Genomic DNA, 22149 nt, shown 5'->3' with positions numbered 1-22149 from the left:
CACTGAGCCACCCAGGCACTGCTATACTCTCTCATTTTTAAAAGCAAAGACTTATTGTAGAAATCTCAATATGAAAATTATATTACTCTATAAATGACAGCACAGCTAAGCTACGATACAGGAATATTTTTGTTATTGTTAGTAGGTTAGGTTTTAACTTTCCCTTTCGACAAATGGGGCTTAACTTCAAAACACATGATGATTTCTTATCTTGCTTGGTTATTCATACATCTAGTTGCTAATTTGAATGTTGGGACTGCTGCAAAAAGATATATAGAAATTGCTCAAGACCTGGCAGATGCTTAAAATAGCACAACCCAAGTGATGGAAATAACCTTTGGTAGAAAGTGTGCAATCAGCTTTGCTCTAAGTTGTCTGAAGGAGGAATCATCATCTTTTTTTTTTTTAAGATTTTATTTATTTATTTGACACAGATCACAAGTAGGCAGAGAGGCAGGTGGGGGGGCGGGGTGGGAAAGCAGGCTCCCCGTGAGCAGAGAGCCCGATGCGGGGCTCGATCCCAGGACCCCGGGACCATGACCCAAGCTGAAGGCAGAGGCTTTAACCCACTGAGCCACCCAGGCGCCCCCATCATCTTTCTTATTGCTAACAATAGAACAGTAACTCTCATTATTTGGTTTGATAAGATACTAGTGATGACTTTTTACAATTTGCTCAGGCTAGCAGTTGGTGGCTTTGTCATTTCATTAAAACTCCCTGAATACTTAGTGTATATAAAATAATCAGCAATGAGACTTTGAAAATGTTGTTATAATCATTCCCTTACTATTATTTTTAGTTGGTTGATTTTAAGACTATGTCTTAAAATATTTTAAGACATTTTCTTCTCCTACCCTAAATTTGGCATTTATTATTTCTGTTTGTATCTTTATACTTTGCATATGTCATATATAATTTATGTATGTGCATATATATATATTTACATGTTGATAAACTATATGCAAATGGTATCATACTGTACATACCACTTGTAACTTACTTTTTGGATCATCATAAGTCTTGAGATCTATCTCTAGTGATACATGTAGCTCCAATTCATTCATTTTAATTGCTGTATAGTATTGTATGACCATGCTATACCACAATATAGTTATCCAGTTTGCACTGATGAATATTAGAGCTATTTTACTCCTTTTCCTACTATAAACATGCTATAAACATCTATTCATTTCTATGTATGAGTTTCTTTAAAGAGTATACCTAGGATCAGAATTGCTGAGTCATGAGATCATACATTTTACTAGATATTGCCAAATTTTAAACCAAAGTAGTTGAGACAATTTATAATCCTAGCAGCACTGAGAGGTTGAATTGGTTTACATCCTTATCAACCCGTGGTATTATCAAAATTTTTATTTATAATTTAATAATCTCTTCCTGTCCATTTTCTTTGTGCCATTTTTTCTGTGATTTTCATTAATTGGATTTTGGTCCATCTGGATTTGTCCTTTAATTTTCTTATCTTTTCCATACTATCTCTTTGTCTTCTTGCTCTACTTTCTGCAAGATTTTTTCAACATTGTATTACAAACTTTTAAATTTTCCTATCATAATTTTCATTCCTGAAATACTTTTTTGTTCTCTGAATGTTCCTTTTACTAGCACCCCCTTATTACTTCATGGATGTGATATTTTCTTCTCTCTGAAAATACTAATGAAATTATCCTCTTTAGAAAAGTTGTCTTTTTGCAAACTGAGTTTCGCCTTCCCATACTCCTTTTTCTGTTTGTATGTTTGTTTCGTCTTATTTGACCTCTGTCTTTCAGGTTAGAGGCTTTCCTCAAAAGATCATTTTCTTTGGTTTGTTCATACTTGACAAGAAATTCTATGGGAGTAGGTATTCTCTGTTGTGAATGGGTGACATGGTAATGTGGTAATGTGATAACATGGTATTGTGACAAGTTCCCTTGGGTAACATCTGATATGTACATCCGCAAAGAAAGATTATCCAATAACCTGCCTAGAAGGCACAAGTCTGACTGCCATTTCTTGCTACAGGGTCTGAGTGGAATACGAGGGCTGAGAGAAGTGGCATATTAAATTCAGTGTATGAATGTTTACATACTCCCTTAATTTTCATATAGTACTCCTGACCTCAATGGTACTTGGTTTTCCCCACTCAGAAGTGGCCTGTCTTATCCTCTTCAATGACCAACCCCTAGTTGCTGCGATAATGAAGATAGGGCAGTCGAGTGTAGTGCATAGTGAAGAGGATGTGGACTCAAAATGCTTCATAAAATGGATTTCTCCCAGTCTTCTTGCAGTCAGTCCCACCTATGCCCCAACTTTCAGGATTAGCTGTTATCACCAGTTGCTAAGCTGTTCAAGGTGCCAATAGAGAAATCATTTTGATTCTCAGCTTTCCCTGCTGCCAGTTTAGGATTATTTCTCAGGTTTTCTAGGTCATTTACTGCTTTCCAGTTTCCAAATTTTGTTGCTGTAGGGGTGCCTGGGTGGCTCAGTGGGTTAAGCCTCTGCCTTCGGCTCAGGTCATGATCTCAGGGTTCTGGGATGGAGCCCTGCATCAGGCTCTCTGCTCAGCGGGGAGCCTGTTTCCCCCTCTCTCTCTGCCTGCTGCTCTGCCTACTTGTGATCTCTCTCTCTCTGTCAAATTAAAAAAAAAATCTTCAAATTTTGTTGCTATGGTCTTATCTCCTATTGAACTTATCCTTTCTAGTTTTTCTTTAAAAAAATTCCCTTTCCTGTTGCTGCAGTGAAGCTTTGTGAAAGAACAAAAGGAAGGTCCTCTATTACCAGATTCACAATTCCTTCTGAAGTAGAAACTCTTTGTTGTCTTAAGAAAATAGTTCAGGCATTGTTCTTCAAGAAATAAAAGCATATCCCCATTTCACAGATAGAATATTTTAGGGACAGAGAGGCCAAGTCCTTTTTCCAAGATGACAGAGTTGGAAATGGGGCAATGGCTCAGTGCATTTGTGTTGAAGAAAAAAACATGCTGTAACATTATGCAATTGCCACATTCCTGACATGAGTTAGTCTATCCTGCTTGCTCATTGCATTGCAGTTGACCTCGACCAAGGTCACAGCCAAGCAATAAAAGCCAGCGCTAGTTGCTGAATACAAAATGACCAGGCTAAACATTCACACGTTACTCTCTTCAGCAAAAAATGGAACTAATGTGACCTAGTATTTTTCATGATAATGACTGTAATTAACTAACCAAGCTGAACGAGCCTTGGAATTCATCTGAGAAAAGACTACCATTGCCAGCTTTCAGAAACTGGAGGCATGACAAATATGTGAGTTTGGTCTTTCAGAGAAAGGAAAAAAGCTGAGTCCATCTAAAATTTAATTTAGTACCTGAAAGTAGGTCTCCAAATGAAAATGATGCTTTACCCTTTAGAAGCAGAGTTTTCTAGATCCTTAGGCCTCCTGAAGCGATTTACTGCGTAGATTTCTCTTAGGTCAGCAGGATGGTTATTCCAGGTTTAAGCCAAGAACATTTCACAATCAATTTTTGCTCAGATTCATTATTCTTACAGCTAGCTGTTAGGCTTATATTGCATCACTAGAAGTCAGATAATATTGCCAACAGATAATGTTATAATCTGTTGATGAAATTAATCATTATTTTTCCTGCCATTTTTAAATTTATATGGCATATAAATTGCATATGCCCTATTAAAATGTGTCAAACGTGCTGATGTTCTGTACACCTCAATTGTATTCTCTTAACTCTAACGGTGAAATGAACCTATTCCAAAAACCTAGTGTTGCTCTATTAGGATGCCTCTGAATTAATTATACTTCCTATTAGAGCAGTTCTATTCTAAAATGCATTAAATTTTATTTCCAGACATTTATATTGAAACTGGTTACTGTTGCCAGTTCGTGGTTTTGCTCTCAGGAAGCAGGCTGCTATATTTAAATGAATCAATAAGGAATAGATACAGTTGAAAAATAGTTTATGACTTTGTGTTTTTAGAATAAAGATGTGGAAAGAAAAGTCCTGCCAAGTGTGAGAACAGGAACTCATCCTGGAGATTACCTAGACCAGCTCAATCATTTTATAGAAACTGAGTCTCAGAGTGATTTAGTGGCTTTATCTCACAATGCTCAGTTATGTTTTGGTGGACCTAGGAGTTCTCAAGTTTCCTCAGACCCATTCTCTTTCCACTTTATAGTAGCATTAGGGTATTTAAATGGAATATAAGTCATAAAAAAGAATGAACTCTTGCCATATGCAAAAACATGGATGGAAATAGAGAGGGCATTATGCTAAGAGAAATAAGTCAATCAGAAAAAGACAAATACCGTATGATTTCACTCATATCTGCAATTTAAGAAAGAAAACAAAACAACATATAAAAAAGGAGAAAACCCAAAAAACAGACTCTTAACTATAGACAACCTCCCCTCCCCTCTGGTAGTTGGCAGAGGGGAGATGAGTGGAGAGATAGGTGGAATAGGTGAAGGAGATTAAGAGTACACTTATAGTGATGAGCACTGAGTAATATGCAGAATTGTTGAGTCACTATATTGTATGCCAGAAACCAATATAACACTGTGTATTAACTATACTGGATTTAAAATAAAAATTAAATTTAAAAACCTATGTTTTAATAAAAAATTGGTATTTTAAATTTTTACTGAGAAATAATTTAAAACAAGAAAAATTGCATATAAAGTACAAATAACTCCCTACCTTTACCTTTTATTTAGTTATATCAGTAGTTAACATTTTTCCACATATGCATTATATGTGTTTGTACTATAGAGGAACAGGATTTGCCACCCGCTAAGAATATGTCTCTTAAGCATAAGGATTATTTTAGGCTAATTATTTTTAAGAAACCCCGAACAGAAGCTTGGAAAACTTAGTAGATGGTACCCTTTTGAAAGAGACATATATATGTATAAGGGAAATCTCCATTTGTAAGTGTGTTTCCCTCTTTGTACCAGTTAGAGGAAGATGACTCAATCTCTAGAAACTCTTTTCAGTGGAAAAGGCAATGACCTAAATTTGCATAACAACCTTACCCTTGATTATGCTGCTTTGCTTGGTAACCTTCCATAACTAGATTCTCCTTTCCCCAGCATCTTTTGTCTTTAGCCAGAGATGATTTTTAAGGTGATGTCTTCAGCCATTTTAGAGAGTAACTCAGTTTTCTTGACCCTCTCCCATGTATATAGGAAGTATACATGTTATTAAACTTTTCTTTAGTTTTCTTCTGTTAATCTGTCTTAAGTCAATTTAACTATTAGACCAGCCAAAGAAACTAGAAGGATAGAAGGGAATTTTTTTCACCCCTACCTTGTATACACACATGGACGGGGACATACACTCACACATACACACATACGTACACATGCTGAATTATTTCAGGTTGAAGAGGCAGATGGATGCAGCTTAATTCACTTCACCGTATATATCCTAAGAGCAAGGAAATTCTCTTACAAGACTGTAGCATAAGTATCAAATTCAGGAATATTGGCATTAATACTGCTAAAAAGAAAACCACATGCCCAAAACGGTGGCACTTGAGTCCAAGCCACCAGCTTGCAGCGTAAATACCTACTCTAATTGCAATTTCAGTTTCCTTCAGAAATGTAGTTTTAACTGGTCACTCAGGAATTCTCTGCACCAGTGAGATAATCTATCAGATGTACTGGTATTCTACATACCTCAGTCGTGTTGTCTTTACTCTGTGGGTGAAATGAATTAGAAATTGGGTCTAAACATGGACCCTCTCTATCCCTCTGCCATTTCCCCCCCACCCCCTGCAAGAAGACGAGGTAATCGGCATGATAGAGTTCCTTGTTCTTCATCCTAAGAGAAAGCTGCCTTGTTGGGACAAATCTTTTCTTTTCCTTGTTGGGGCCTGCTGAGTTTTTTGTCCTAGGAAGCCATACTGTGTAGATATCCTTTAGAGGATAGGAACTCACAAATCATTATCTCAAAATCCAAAAACACTCAAGCTGGATGAAACTGGTCTGCACAATCTGAGCTTTTTATTGATTGGTTGTGGGGATATTTGCTAACAAGCCTAATTTTATCTATTTCAGCTGACTTATGGAATAGGCAATAATAATGACCCAAGGAATGTATTTTCCAAGGATCTGACTGTAGTTTCAGGGATCTCCTTTTTCCGCTCAGTTCTTCTTTTCTCTCCTCTGCTGAGGTAATTAGAATAGAAGGGATTTTTAAGAACATGGTTGTGGTTGTCTTCCTCAGAGGGGTATTCTCACTCTGGTGGAAGTCCTACCTGCCACCCACTCCTATGCCCTGCACTTTCTCTTACTAAGCTGGAATAATTTTTAAAAATTGACTTGACAGACATATTTTTAATTAGTGATCACCAAGCTGTCCAAAAAAAGTAAAGTCATATGGGACTATGGGATTTGAAATAGGATATTCTACCCTCTTCAGGGCCTGTTTGGAAATAACAAGAATCAAATTAAATGAACAAGTTGTTCTCTATACAAATGTTTCCAGGACTACCTTTTAAACTTCAGAATTATTTTTTTTAAAGATTTTATTTATTTATTTGAGAGAGAGCATGCGAGGGGAGAGGTCAGCAGGAGAAGCAGACTCCCTGCTGAGCAGGAAGCCTGATGCGGGACTCGATCCCGGGACTCCAGGATCATGACCTGAGCCAAAGGCAGTGGTTTAATCAACTGAACTACCCAGGCGCCCCTAAACTTCAGAATTATTTAATAATGAGTCCCTGCTGGGACCAGAGCTTCTACCACATCTTAGAATGTTACGTTTAAGAGGGACTGTCATTAATGATGAAACTACAAGCTGTCTAGTTTCTCCACTACAAATGAAAATAATCTGATATGAAGAGACATATTTGGAACAAGCTTGAATTTATTTGGCCTTCTGGTCAAGTGAAGGCTATTTAGCTTGCAAGGAGCAGAAACATACTTAAACTAGCAGCAGGCAAGCTCATGGGCATGGGATTGGGTCTTGTAGGAGCTGTAACTAGAGAGTTGTTCTGTATTCAAGGCCTTTCTGGAGACAGACTTAAAGAGTTCCTGCTTCTTTACCATAAAGCTCCATAACTTCTTTGACTTATTTGCACTCTGTGTGTCTGCTGCTTTCTGTTTCTCACCAACTCATGTTTTTTTAAATTTCCTAAGGAAAGTCTGATAGGACCAGGGGTGGGGTCTTAGTTTGAGTTCTCCCAAAAGTAGATCCTGAGAAAAGGGTTTGTGTAGAAGTAATTTTCAGAGTGATACTGGGAAGCATAGAAAAGGAAAAGAGTGGGGAAACCAGGAAAAGATTTGTTGAAAGAAGTGAAGCAAGTTGGTGGAAGAGTAGGGGACCTCATTTCATCTGATCCTTTGAATTTAGGTAGATAACTATCAAATAATTCTGACCACCCATGAATTTAATCTGAGATGTAAGAAAAGAATTGCTGTAACTTTACAAGTAAAAAAGCGATCACTTTTTGAAAAGTAGAAGGGGCAGAGAAGTGAATCTGAGGGCATATATCAGAAGATAAATAGTGGGGGGAGGGAGCCTCCATAAGCCAGCTACTGGAAAGTGATATAGTCCCAGAGCACAAAATCAGAACCCTTAGAAATCTGCTCTAGTGAGAGACATCCCTGTCTGGAGGTGCTCACTTGGTGAAGCAGGGCAGAATCCTAGGTGGGACAGTATAGTCTCAGGATACCCAGAGTCACAGAAAGAATGGGGGTACTTGAGCTGGTAGAGTTCCCAAGCACTGCAGCAGGGAAACTGGTTATGGTCAGCAAGCTCGGGAGGGGCTCTCAGCTCTGTTCACCATAAACCGTGAGCTGCAGCCTGATCTGGTGTCAGCTCTCTGTGTGAGGACCCTGCAAAGGACAGGAATGCAGGGAGACTCTGCCTTCCCCTGGGAGGAGTGGAGCAGGTGCATGCATGACTAGGGGACAGCTCTCAGTGCGGGAGCCCTGCAAAAGACAGGAAAGCAGCGACCCTCCGTCTTTCCCCAGGAGGATCATTCTGGGCACACACCACACGAGTCTGCAGAGTTTAGCGCACACAAAAGTGAAGACAGCTTATCCCTGAGGATTTACTAAAGCAAGGGGACTATGATCTTTTGGTTCAGGGGCTGGAGACCAAAGCACAGCAACTTTTATTTTGATCCTCTAAAGAGGTGGGAAAGCCTTCAGGGAACAAAAGCCACACAGAGCAACCAAAAACAGCTTATACTGAGCCTGGCCTCCTGGCAAGGGACGGTCTAACTCTGCCCAGGCAAAGATACTTGAGAATCAGTGCAGCAGACCCTCCCCCAGAAGACCAGCTGGAAGAATATGTGAACAGCAAGTTTACAGGCCACACAGGACTATAAAACTCCAGCGCTAGGGAAAAATAGTATATAGAATTTGAGGTTTTTTTCTCCAGATTGATCTATCTTTCAGTTTAAAATTTCCATTTCTTTTCTCTCTTTTTTTCCTCTTCAACTATTTTCTTATTTTATCAACTCTTTGTTTTTTTAAGTCCTGTTTTAATTTTCATTTTTTACATTTACATTTTATACATATATTCATTTTTGGCTTCCTTTCCCTCTATTCAATTTTATTTTTGTATTTATATAAGTTTTGCTTTCTTTACAATTTTTGGATTTAGTGTCTTCTAAGACACAGAAAAGTACACTCAGGACCAAGTGGATCACCTTGTTTTATCCATCCTGTGCAATTATATCCCCCCCACCACTTTTTTCTTTCCCTTTTTTTTTCTTTTTGTCTTTTCTTTTCTGGTTTCTGACCTCTTTGGATTTCTCTAGTGTATATTTTGCTTGGGTCATTGTTGATATTTTTGATTCTGCTTACCCAGTCATCCATTCTTCTCTGGACAAAATGAATAGAGGGAGGAATTCACAACAAAAGAAAGAACCAAAACTAATACTCTGCCACAGATCTAATCAATTTGGATATAAGTAAAATGTCAGAGCTGGACTTAAGGATAATGATTATAAAGTTACTAGCTGGGCTTGAAAAAAACATAAAAGATACTAGAGAGTCTCTTAGTGCAGAAATGAGATGTAATCAGGCCAAAATTTAAAATGCTCTAACTGACATGCATTCTAAATTGGATGCTTAACAGTTAGGGTAAAAGAGGGAGGAGAGGGAGTAAGTGATGACATAGAAGACAAGTTGATGGAAAGGAAGGAAGCTGAGGTAAAGAGAGAAAAACAACTAATGGATCCTGAGGGGAGGTTTCAAGAAAACAGAGATGCCATAAAACAAAAGAATATTAGAATTATTGGAGTCCCTGAGGGAGAAGAAAAATAGGGCCAGAAGGTATATTTGAGCAAATCATAGCTGAGAACTTACCTAATCTGGGGAAGGAAACAGGCATTCAAGTCCAAGAGGTAGAGACGACCCCTCCCAAAATTAATAAAAAATAGATCAACACCCAACACATAGTAGTGAAGCTTGCAAATTTCAGAGATAAAGAGAAAATACTGAAAGCAGCTTGAGACAAAGCTACAGGGGCAGGAATATTAGACTGGCATCAGACCTATCCACAGAGACCCAACAAGCCAGAAAGGGCTGGCATGTTATCTCAGGGTACTAAATGAAAAATACATATAGCCAGGAATACTTTATGCAGCAAGGTTTTCATTTGAAATGGAAGGAGAGATAAAGAGATTCTATGACAAACAGAAACTGAAAGAATATGTGACCACCAAGCCAGCCCTGCAAGAAATATTAAGGGGGATCCTGTAAGTGAAGAGAGATCCCAAGAGTAACATAGACCAGAAGGAAACAGACAATCTACAGAAAGAGAGACTTCACAGATGATAAAATGGCACTAAATTCATATCTTTTGGTAGCTACTCTGAATGTAAATGGGCTAAATGCTCCCATCAAAAGACACAAGATATCAGATTGGATAAAAAAACAAGACCCATCCATATGTTGCCTACAAGAGACTCATTTTAGACAAAAAGACACCCCCAGACTGAAAGTGAGGGGGTAGAAAACAATTTACCATGCTAATGGACCTCAAAATAAAGCTGGGGTAACAATTCTCATATTAGACAAATTAGATTTCAAACCAAAGATTGTAGTAAGGGATGAAGATGGCCACTATATCATACTTAAGGGTCTACAACAAGAAGATCTAACAATTATAAATATTTATGCCCCTAACTTGGGAGCAGCCACCTATATAAATCAATTAATAACCAAATTAAAGAAACACATTGATAATATTATGATAATAGTTGGAGACTTCAACACTCCACTCACAGCAATGGACAAATCATCTAAGCATAAGATCAACAAGGAAACAAGGGCTTTGAATGACACCCTGGACCAGATGGACTTCACAGATATATACAGAGCATTCCATCCTAAAGCAACAGAATACACATTCTTCTTGAGTGCACATGGAACATTCTCTAAAATAGATCCCATACTGGGTCACAAATCAGGTCTCAACCAATGCCAAAAGACTGGAATTATTTCCCGCATATTTTCAGACCACAGTGTTTTGTCTGCCTTTTCTTTTTTTTAAAAGATTTTATTTATTTATTTGACAGATAGAGATCACAAGTAGACAGAGAGGCAGGCAGAGAGAGAGGAGGAAGCAGGCTCCCTGCTGAGCAGAGAGCCCGATGGGGCTCGATCCCAGGACCCTGAGATCATGACCTGAGCTGAAGGCAGAGGCTTTAACCCACTGAGCCACCCAGGTGCCCCTAGACCACAGTGTTTTGAAACTTGAACTCAATCACAAGAGAAAATCTGGAAGGAACTCAAACACATGGAAGTTAAAGAGCATCCTACTAAAAATGAATGGATCGACCAGGAAATTAAAGAATAATTTTTAAAATTCATTGAAACTAATGAAAATGAAAACGCAACTGTTCAAAACCTTTGGGATACAGTAAAGTTGGTCCTAAGAGGGAAGTACATTGTAATACAAGCCTCTCTTAAAAAAATTAGAAAAATCTCAAATACACAAGCTAACCTTATACCTAAAGGAGCTGGAGAAAGAACAGCAAATAAAATCTAAACCAAGCAGGAGAAGAGAAATAATAAAGATTAGAGCAGAAGTCAATGAAATAGAAACCAAAAGAATGGCAGAACAGATCAACAAAACTAGAAGTTGGTTCTTTGAAAGAATAAGATCGATAAACCTCTGGCCAGACTTACCAAAAAAAAGAGAAAGGACCCAAATTAAGAAAATCATGAAGGAAAAGGGAGAGATCATGACCAACACCAAGGAAATACAATTTTAAGAACATATTTTGAGCAACTGTATGCAACAAATCAGGCAATATAGAAGAAATTGATGCATTTCTAGAAACTGATAAACTACCAAAACTGAAACATGAGAAATAGAAAATCTGAACAGACCAATAACCAGCAAGGAAATTGAAGCAGTGATCAAAAACCTCCCCCCAAAAACAAGAGTCCAGGGCCTGATGGCTTCCCAGGGGAATTCTATCAAACATTTAAAGGAGAAATAATACCTACTCTACTGAAGCGGGTTCAAAAACATAGACATAGAAGGAAAACTTCCATACTCATTCTATGAGGCCATTACCTTGATCCCCAAACCAAACAAAGACACCATCAAAAAGAGAATTACAGACCAATATCCCTGAGGAACATGGATGCAAAAATTCTCACCAAGATTTTAACCAAGAGGATCCAATGGTAGAGTAAAAGGACTATTCACCACCAACAAGTGGGAGTTATTCCTGGGCTGCAAGGGTGGTTCAATATTCACAAGTCAATCAGTGTGATACATCACATTAATAAAAGAAAGGACAAGAGCCATATGAGCCTCTCAATTGATGCAAAAAAGCATTTGACAATATATAGCATACTTTCTTGATTAAAACTCGCCACAGTATAGGGAGAGAGAGAACATACCTCAATATCACGAAAGCCATCTATGAAAAGCCCACAGTGAATATCATTTTCAATAGGGAAAAACTGAGAGCTTTTCCTTTAAGGTCAGGAAACCAACACTCTTGCCACTGTTGTTCAAGATAGTACTAGAAGTCGTAGCCTCAGCAATCCAACAACAAAAAGAAATAAAAATCATTTAAATTGGCAAGGAAGAAGTCAAACTCTCACTCTTCGCAGATGACATGATACTGCAAGAAGAAAACCCAAAAGACTCTACCTGAAAATTGCTAGAACTTATACAGGAATTCAGCAATGTGGCAGGATATAAAATCAAGGCACAGAAATCTGTTGCATTTATACACAATGAGACAGAAGAAAGCGAAATTAAGGAATCAATCTCATTTACAATTGCACCAAAAATCACGAGATACCTGGGAATAAATGTAAGCAAAGACATAAATGATCTATACTCTAAAAACTATAGAGCATTTATTAGAGAATTTGAGGAAGACACGACGAAATGGAAAAACATTCCATGCTCATGAACTGGAACAAAAAATATTGTTAAAATGTCTATGTACCCAGAGCAATCTACACTATCAATGCAATCCCTATCAAAATATCATCATTTTTCACAGAGCTGGAACAAATTATCCTTAAGTTTGTATAGAACCAGAAAAGACCCCCAAATAGCCAAAGGAATGTTGAAAAAGAAAACCAAAGCTGGGGGCATTACGATGCCAGACTTCAACCTACATTACAAAGCTGTAATCATCAAGACGGTATGGTGCTGGCACACAAACAGACACACAGATCAATGGAACAGAACCCAGAAATGGACCCTCAACTCTTTGGCCAACTAATCTTCAACAAAGAAGGGAAGAATAGGAACGCCTAGGTGGCTCAGTGGGTTAAAGCCTCTGCCTTCGGCTCTGGTCATGATCCCAGGGTCCTGGGATTGAGCCCCGCATCGGGCTCTCTGCTCAGCAGGGAGCCTGCTTCCCCCTCCCCCTCTGCCTGCCTCTCTGCCTACTTGTGATCTCTGTCTGTCAAATAAATGAATAAAAATCTTTTTTAAAAAAAGGAGGAAAGAATATCCAATGGAAAAAAGACAGTCTCTTTAATAAATGGTGCTGGGAATATTGGACAGCTACATATAGAAGAATGAAACTGGTCTTTTTTTTTTTTACACTATACACAAAGATAAACTCAAAATAGTTGAAAGACCTAAATGTGAGATAGGAATGCATCAAAATCCTAGAGGAGAACACAGGCAGCAACCTCTTCAACCTCGGCCACAGCAACTCCTGGCAAGACACTTCTGTAAGACAAGGGAAACAAAAGCAAAAATGATATTGGGACTTCATCAAGATAAAAAGTTTCTGCACAGCAAAGGAAACAGTCAACAAAACTAAAAGGCAACATACAGAATGAAAGAAGATATTTGCAAATGACATATCAGATAAAGGGCTAGTAACCACAATCTATAAATAACTTACCAAACTCAACATCCCCCCCAAAAAACAAAGAATCCAGTCAAGAAATGGGCAGAAGATATGAATAGATATTTCTCCAACAGAGACATGCAAATGGCCAACAAACACATGAAAAAATGCTCAACATCGTTTGGCATCAGGGAAATACAAATCAAAACCGCAATGAGATACCACCTCGCACCAGTCAGAATGGCTTAAATTAACAAGATAGGAAACAACAAGTGTTGGTGATCATGTGGAGAAAGGGGAGCCCTCTTACATTGTTGGTGGGAATACAAGCTGGTGCAGCCACTCTGGAAAACAGCATGGAGGTTCCTCAAGAAGTTAAAAATAGAACTACTCTATAACCCAGCAATTGCATTACTAGGTATCTAACCCAAAGATACAAATACAGTGATCCAAAGGGGCACCTACACCCCAGTGTTCATAGCAGCAATGTCCACAATAGCCAAACCATGGACAGAGCTGAGGTGTCCATTGACAGAAGAACGGATAAAGGATATGTGACACACACACAATGCTAACGTTACTCAGCCATCTGAAAGGATGAATACTTACCATTTACATCAGTGTGGATGGAACTGGAGGGATTGTGCTGAGTGAAGTAAGTCAAACAGAGAAAAACAGTTATAATATGGTTTCACTCATATGTGGAATATAAGAAACAGCACAGGATAATAGGGTAAGGGAGGGAAAACTGAATGGGAAGTCATCAGAGAGGAGAAAAACCATGAGAGACACTTAACTCTAGGAAACAAACTGAGGGTTGCTGGAGGGGAGGTGGCCGGGGGGCGGCGGGGGGGTTAGGGTAGTTGGGTGATGGGTATTAAGGAGGGCACATGATGTCATGTGCCACGGTATACACAACATGCCATGTTATAGGCATCTAATAAATTATTGAACACTACATCTGAAACTATTGATGTACCATATGTTGGCTAATTGAATTTAAATAAAAAGGGATTGGGAGGGAGACAAACCATAAGTGACTCTTAATCTCACAAAACAAACTGAGGGTTGCTGGGGGGAGGGGGGTGGGGAAAGGGGGGTGGGGTTATGGACATTGGGGAGGGTATGTGCTATGAAGTGTGTAAACCTGGCGATTCACAGACCTGTACCCCTGGGGATAAAAATATATGTTTATAAAAAATTAAAAAAAATACATCGGTGTCTTATAGATAAAAAAAAAAGTTTTTAAAAGAAGAAAAAGATTTGCTAATAAGTGGGTTATTGCTATGGAGCTCAATTTTGCTGGGGACCCTCTGAAAAACTCTGTAGATTGTACTACAGAACTGTCCCTCCAGGGATGCCTAGGTGGCTCAGTCAGTTAAGCATCTGCCTTTGGCTCAGGTTATGATCCCAGGGTCCTGGGATGGAGTCCCTCATCGAGGCCCTTGCTCAGCAGGGAGCCTGCTTCTCCCTCTGCCTGCCACTTCCCCCACTTGTGTTCTTTCTCTCTCTAACAAATAAATATAATCTTGAAAAAAAAAAAAAACTGTCCCTCCAAGAGAGTGAGGAAATTGGGGATGTACCCACAAACTTCTGTCCTTTATTAATCAGGAGACATTCCTAGGGCAATAAATTTTCTGGTACTTCTGGCCTACCTCACAAGCGTACCTAGCATATTCCTGTAGCCAGAGAATGCCCTTAGTCAGGAAAATACAGACACTCAAGTTAAGAAACATTTGGTGAGTAAGGGAATAAGGAACTGTTCACTGAAGCTGCAATCTTCTGGGTGAACTGAGGGGCAATAGGTGAGACAACAACAGTGAGTGATTCTACAAGTAGGCACTGAGTCAAAATGGGCTGGGCAACTTACAGGGAAGACAGAGGTGCCATGGCACAAAACTGGCTGCCTAGACCAACACATCAGCAAAGGCTGTATGCACGGTAGCTCCCAAAGACAGGGATTATGACTGGTACCCTAAAGCCTGTCTGCCAAAGTCCCTTTCTTTTTGTTTGTTTGTTTGTTTTTTAAAGATTTTATTTATTTGACAGAGATCACAAGTAGTCGGAAGGCAGGCAGAGAGGAGCGGGGAGCAGGCCCCCTGCCGAGTAGAGAGCCCGCGGGGCTCGATCCCAGGACCCTGAGATCATGACCTGAGCCGAAGGCAGAGGCTTTAACCCGCTGAGCCACCCAGGCACCCCCCCCCAAAGTCCCTTTCTGAACAACCTATATAGGACCAACCAATTTCTCCATTGTGCATACATCACATACACACATATGGCCAGATTCCACTTCCTCCCTGGTTTATCATTCACAGGATTTACTGCCCAGTCCTTAAAAGGTTTTGGATTTCTGTGTCTCAGATTTGGCCTCCCAGAAGACCCAGCTAACATGATGTGGCTCTACAGCTCCTCTCTCTCTCTTCCTCTCTCTCTTACTCAATTTGTCCAAGGGACTCACACACTCTTACAAACTGTGATGTGATGAGTTCCCTAGGAAATGATTTCCACCTGCAGGTGGGAAGCTGCATTCTTGAATGTGTTGTTAGGGAAGAGGTTTTGGTGGATCCATTATTGCCATACATTCAGTTTCATTCTGCAGTTCAATCTTGAAGTAACAAAGATGATATTTTTAACCTTATCTGTTTGATTCTTGGGTCTTATGTGTTAATTAGTTTTTGACACAAGAAGGAAACAAAAAGCTGATTTATTTATCTCCTCAACTCTAGCACAAATAGAAAATAATTCTTAAGTGTAATTTGGAATACTTGAATTATTTTCTGGAAGCCACATAAGGTATTTCTTCTGCTCCTTTGTAATGAATTCATTTTTTTAAAAAATTCATCAAAGGCTTGATCTTAAAAAGTGATGAATATTCAGCAGAGTGACAAAATTTGATTAAGAAACTATTGCAGTAATCACTTCTGAGATAGACCTATCACTTCCTTGAATATTTGGGGATATAAAAATAGAATTTCTGGACCTTGAGTATGAGACTTTCCTAGAATGTTTGTGTGTGTGTGGGTAGTGTATGCACAATGGAGGAATTGGTTGGTCCTTTGCTGATGTGTTGGATTAGACATGCAACTAATAGCCTACCACTGTATTTATTGTCTCCACTATCTCACTTCTACTCATCCTTTAATCCACTGTGATCTGGCCTAAGTTGTTCACCTCACCATTTTTAAAAGTCCCCAGTACATATATGCTAGGGCTTAAGGAGAGGGGAAAAAATCCATTTTCTGCACTTAAAGATTTCCTAGCCTACTGCTAGCCTACTGTCCTAGCTGGGCTAAGGATCAAGTTGACATAGGACAGAAAAATAGGAGAAAATCAAATTTAGTTTTGTATATATGGGGAATCCACACAGATGTGAAATTCCAAACATAGTCAGGCAATATGAAGTTTAAATGAACATCTTAAGTTCATATCCCAAGAGAGAGACAGGCATCTGAGGATACAAGGCAGAGGAAGGCCATTAGCAGGAAGGTGAGAGGAGATATTCAGGAAACTAAAGTTGCCCTATTATGTAGGTAAGTTTTGTAGGTAAAGAGGAATATCTAGTACAGGCTGACCTTTCCAATGTACATTTAGGCAGTTGAGGGGGAGATACAGAGCTTTTCCTGAATCTTCTGGGTTTCAGTTGCTTGTAACTCAAGATAATCTTCATGCCAAAGTGGTCCATCTTGGGGCATGTGCGTTTGGCTCCTACACTATTAAGGGATGTACACATGTGAAAAAAATGTCAGACACAGTATTAAGTGCCATTAAAAAGAAATCAATAGGAATTTTGATAAAAGAGAGGATGACCAACTCTGTCTAAGGGTGAATCTTAGGTTAGGTTTCCTGGAAACAGAGCCCAAGACAGGGATTATTTGAAGGAGTACACTCAGGAGAAATCCATACAGGGCTAAGGGAAGCAGAATAAGGAAGAGGAAGAACCAAGCAAGGATATAACCTCATACAAAATATAACCTTGGCTTGATACAGGACAGAGATTCTCAGCATAAATCTCACTGCAGAGACAGGGCAAAAGGGTCCAAGCATTTATGATTCTGTCCTTAGTTGTCCCAGTTAGTCAAGGTCAGTCTTTCTGAGAAGGTCACAGGTATATGCTGTCAGCTGCAGTGTACTCACAAACAGCTGGAGGTTTGGGTTTCCTGGCTGATCAAGTTGATCTGGGCAGATCACCAACAACATCTACTAAAAGAGGATTAGAAGAACTAGATTATATGTTTATCGTTTTGGACAGTCCAACATCTGAGCATTCTTTGTGTTTGAGGAAAAATGTCACAACAGATGGGAGACAAAGCTCCACTTTTTATTACAAAGAAATTACAGGCTCCAAATGGCATTGGTTAGGCCAAGTCACCACACTAGGTCTTAATACCTAACCTAATTGCACTTTCAAACTCTCTCAGGAATGTCGTCTTAACCCGTGAGTCAGAAATTCTCTGGTCAATACCAATATGGTTATCTGTTACATGGACACTCTCCATATTCTGAAGGAAGATGAAGTAATTGACCTACTAAGACCCTTTTCCTTTGTCCCCAAAGGTAGATAATCTCACCCAAAATATTCCCTTTTCTGTTTATGACTTCCTTGTCTTGTCTTTAAAAACCTTTTCCTTTCTGTAACCCTTTGGAGCTTCCCTCTACTTGAAGATGGGGTGCTTCCCAATTCACAAATCGTTTAGTAAAGCCAATTAGATCTTCAAGTTTATTTGGTTGGATTTTTTTTAAACACTATGATGCTTCTAATTTTCTGGTCAAGGTTCTACAGCCTTTCCAATATGTTCCAGACAGCCTTCTAAAAAAAATCTCTTTTCTGTTTTTATTAGCCAGAGTCAGATTTTGTGATGTGCTACCAAGAATCCTGACAGGTTCAGAGATTATAGAAATTGTTAGGTGGGGAAAAATTGTTAGGGAGGAAAAAGATGGTGGGGGGGGGGCGGCAGTGAGGAGAGGAGCACATGGAAAGGAGAGAAATCAAGTATGTCCAGATTGAGTAAGAGCCAGAAGTCTAGGGTAATTCTAAAATTTATTTTGTAAGACTATGAGAAGGTGTGGCAAATCTAGGGAGCTTTTGGGGAAGGGACAATGAGATCATCTGGAGACTTGTTAAGCCTGAGTTTTCTGAGAACATCCATAGGAAGATGTTTCACAGGTACCTGTGCTAGTCTCGTAGTCAAGAAAAGCATCGGGGAGGAGAGAGAAACTGAAAAAGAGAGACAGAGATAGAGACACCAACATTGGCTGTGGATGTGGCTGAACTCAAGGGGAGTATATATATAAAATAAGAGTTGAGGGGCGCCTGGGTGGCTCAGTGGGTTGGGCCTCTGCCTTCGGCTCAGGTCATGATCCCAGGGTCCTGGGATCGAGCCCCACATCGGGCTCTCTACTCCACGGGGAGCCTGCTTCCTCCTCTCTCTCTGCCTGCTGCTCTGCCTACTTGTGATCTCTGTCAAATAAATAAATAAAATCTTAAAAAAAAAAAAAAGAGTTGAAAAGGTCAGCAGCATAATCTAAAAGGGTGGGGAAGAGGAGAGAATCTGCCATCTCAAAATATGCCTCCTTGGCATAAGGATTATTTTGAATTAAAGGCAGTCAAAACCCAGGAGATTTAGGAAAACCTCTTTACCTGACTGTTTGTATTAGGAAAAGGGCTATTACCTGATATACCTTTTTACTAAGAAATTTATCTGCCTAACAGGGTAACCTTTCTTTTCCAAACAGCTTCTTTGCCTTGCTGTGAATGGCCTTACTCCTCTTTGTATCTCTAGCCTCCTAACCCCCTTTCATTCTTACATTTTATATAAACCTCAATTATCTGGATACATTCTGAACCTTGTATCTTTGGGAATCCCATATGTATGAAATCAAATTTGTTTTTCTCCTGTTAATCTGTCTTATGTCCTTTTAATTGTTTGACCAGCCATAGAACTTAGAAGTGTGGGAAAAAAATTTTCCTCCCCAACAGTGGTCAGGTCTGTATATTTCTTTTTTTTTTTTTAAAGATTTTATTTATTTATTTGACAGAGAGAGATCACATGCAGGCAGAGAGAGAGGAGGAAGCAGGCCCCCTGCTGAGCAGAGAGCCCGATGCGGGGCTCGATCCCAGGACTTTGAGATCATGACCTGAGCCGAAGGCAGCGGCTTAACCCACTGAGCCACCCAGGCACCCCAGGTCTGTATATTTCTTTACAGATATATCTTAGGTAAATCTTGAAAAGACAGGAATTGCTACAGAGTGATTAAGCAGGACAAGTGCTGAGTAAAGACCTATGGAGATGTTAATTACTAAGTCATTGATTACTTCTGAGAGAAGAGTTTTTATAGAGTTTCTTAAAAGAAAAATCCATCCTTCCTCCTGTATAAAGTAAATTTACTTTATAAAGGAGACACCTCCTCTGGGTCTCCTCTCATTAACTGTAGCCCCTTACACTCCTAAATTTATAGCCTTTTCCTCTCAATTGGCTTCTTTAAAGCAAATAAACTTGGGGTATAGCTCAGGGGTAGAGCATTTGACTGTAAAGCAAAGGGCTAAGATACCCTTTCCTCTCTTCTCTACTTGAAGAACTCCAATTCATCTTTCAAGACTCAATGTCACCTCCACAGTGGGTATTTCCTAAGTCCCAGGTAAAATTCAGACTACTTTTTTCTCCTGGACTCATAGAGCACCTTGCATGTCTTCCTCTTTTAGATCTTACCCAACTAGATTAGAGGTATCTACTTATGCATCTGTCTTTTCCACCATACTGTGTGTTGGGAAGTGTTCCCTAGTCACCTTATATTACCAGTGCCAAGTATAGTGAAGCACACATCACAGAATTCAATATAATTTGTTGAAAGAATGGCTGTTTGACCCAGAAATTCACAAACGGCATGAATGCTCCTTTCCTAGAATGTTTTAATTCAGGTTTATCTTATAATTTATAGATCTAAAATATATTTTAAATTGAAACTTTTATTTCTCCATAAGCTTTATAGAAGAATTTAACTTTGGGAGAAAAAAATAATGCGCAGAATTATTATATCCAACAGGAAAAAAGAGAATAAATCTTGTTGTGTGTGACATAGTTAATATCATATGTAATAAATTATAAACCAAAAGCAACATTACAAAAAATAAATACTGAAATACAGATAAAAGGGAAAGAATCTATTCCTCCTCAGGCAAGGCAGTAGTTCTGCATATTAATGAAATTTAAATGCCTCACAGTAAGAAAAATGATTGGAATAGATTGCAATAACTTAAAAATGAGAATACTTTAAACAGCCTCTGTGATGACTATGTGATTATGGAGAATCAGTCAAAAGGGCTAGTCAGGCACTGTTCCACTCCGATGCTCCCAGAAGCAGGATGACTGATGGCCTTCAATTAACAAAGGCACATTGAGGGACTGGCAAAACGGAAGACACAAAAGTCCACAGGTTGACTTGCTGAAATACACAAAGATGTCAGTCTGGTAGGTGACAATGGCAATATTTATAATATTATAAAAGATTGTATACATCCAAAGCATTCCAGAGTATTGATTGAAACTGAGAGAAAATAAAACAGAAAAAGGCAAACAGATGCATAAAAGCAGGTGAAAAGTTTAAAATATTTGGAAGAGTTAGATGAATTTTAGGGCCTGTGGCAAGCTACTATAACACATGGGCTGGTGGAGATTTTCTGTAAATGTTTTAGGCTTTGCAGGCTCTATGGTCTTTGTTACAACTACTGACTGTGCCCTTGTAGTGCAAACGTCACCACAGAAAATAGGTAGTTGAATGGGTGCCTCTCTGTTCTAACAAGCTCTCTGATGACACTGACCTGTTGGTCAGAGGGCCACACTTTGAGTAGCAAGGAGCTTGAACTGGTTTTCATGCCTAGAATGTCCAGGTCCTGCCCCGGAGGCTGATATATTTGGCCTGGGATGTGGACTGGATATTGAGATTTCTAAACACTCCACAGATGTTTCTAATGTGCAGCACAGTTTGAGAACCTCTGTGCTAAAGCGATTTATCAAGTTTAGTTATTGTATTATCAGTAGCCCTTTTGCCCATTCTTCCCTCCCAGTACACCCCTTCCTCTCCAGTTCAGGTCACACACCAAGATGATGGTGGGATCAAGCTTAGCACTTTATGTTTTCTTTCCAACCTCTGAGGAATGGAATGTAGTTAAGTTGGAAAGAGAAGCTCAGGCAACCTGGGTTTGGGAAGAATAAGAAAAAAAAAAAAAGTACTAGGGGGTAATTTGAGGAGGAGGCTGTTTGAAGCAGCAAAACACACCTCCAGGCTTGGATCTGAGTTTGGGGCAGTGAAAACAGTGATCTGCTATCCTGAATCCTGGCAGGACCTGACAGCCAAGCAGCTAGCAAGGATTTTTCCTTCTTGGTATGTAGAATGATCCAGTTGGTTGAAATGCAAGAGAGACCCCCAGTGGCAAAGTACAGATGTGAAATCTTCTCAAAGGAACAACACCACGAGGAACTTAGAAGCACTTACGTAAGCATTTAAAAATATTAACTCATTTAGTCTTCTCAGCAACCCAGCGGGGTTGACGCTTTTATTATCCCTCTTTTACGTGGGAGGACACGGAGGCAGGGAAAAGTTAAGTAACATGCCCCAATTCACCCAATTTAGTAAGTGGTTAAGCTGGGATATGAACCCAGGCAACGTGAGCTTAAGAAGCCACTACACCAGCTGCTTCTCCAAAATAGGAAAGTAAGAAGGATCCTTGATTTATAGTTTTTAAGCACTCATATATTGTTGCTCACCCTATGCTTCCTCATATGTAGAGGAGAGCGTCGGTCAACACCCGAATGTATGATCCGAGATCATAAACACGACATATGTATGGTCTCATACGTATATGAGA

The sequence above is a fragment of the Lontra canadensis genome, unplaced genomic scaffold (genome assembly GCF_010015895.1).
Source record: "Lontra canadensis isolate GAN:19392208 unplaced genomic scaffold, GSC_riverotter_1.0 scaffold86, whole genome shotgun sequence".
In the NCBI taxonomy this organism is placed as follows: domain Eukaryota; kingdom Metazoa; phylum Chordata; class Mammalia; order Carnivora; family Mustelidae; genus Lontra; species Lontra canadensis.
Note: the sequence above shows the minus strand (reverse complement) of the source record.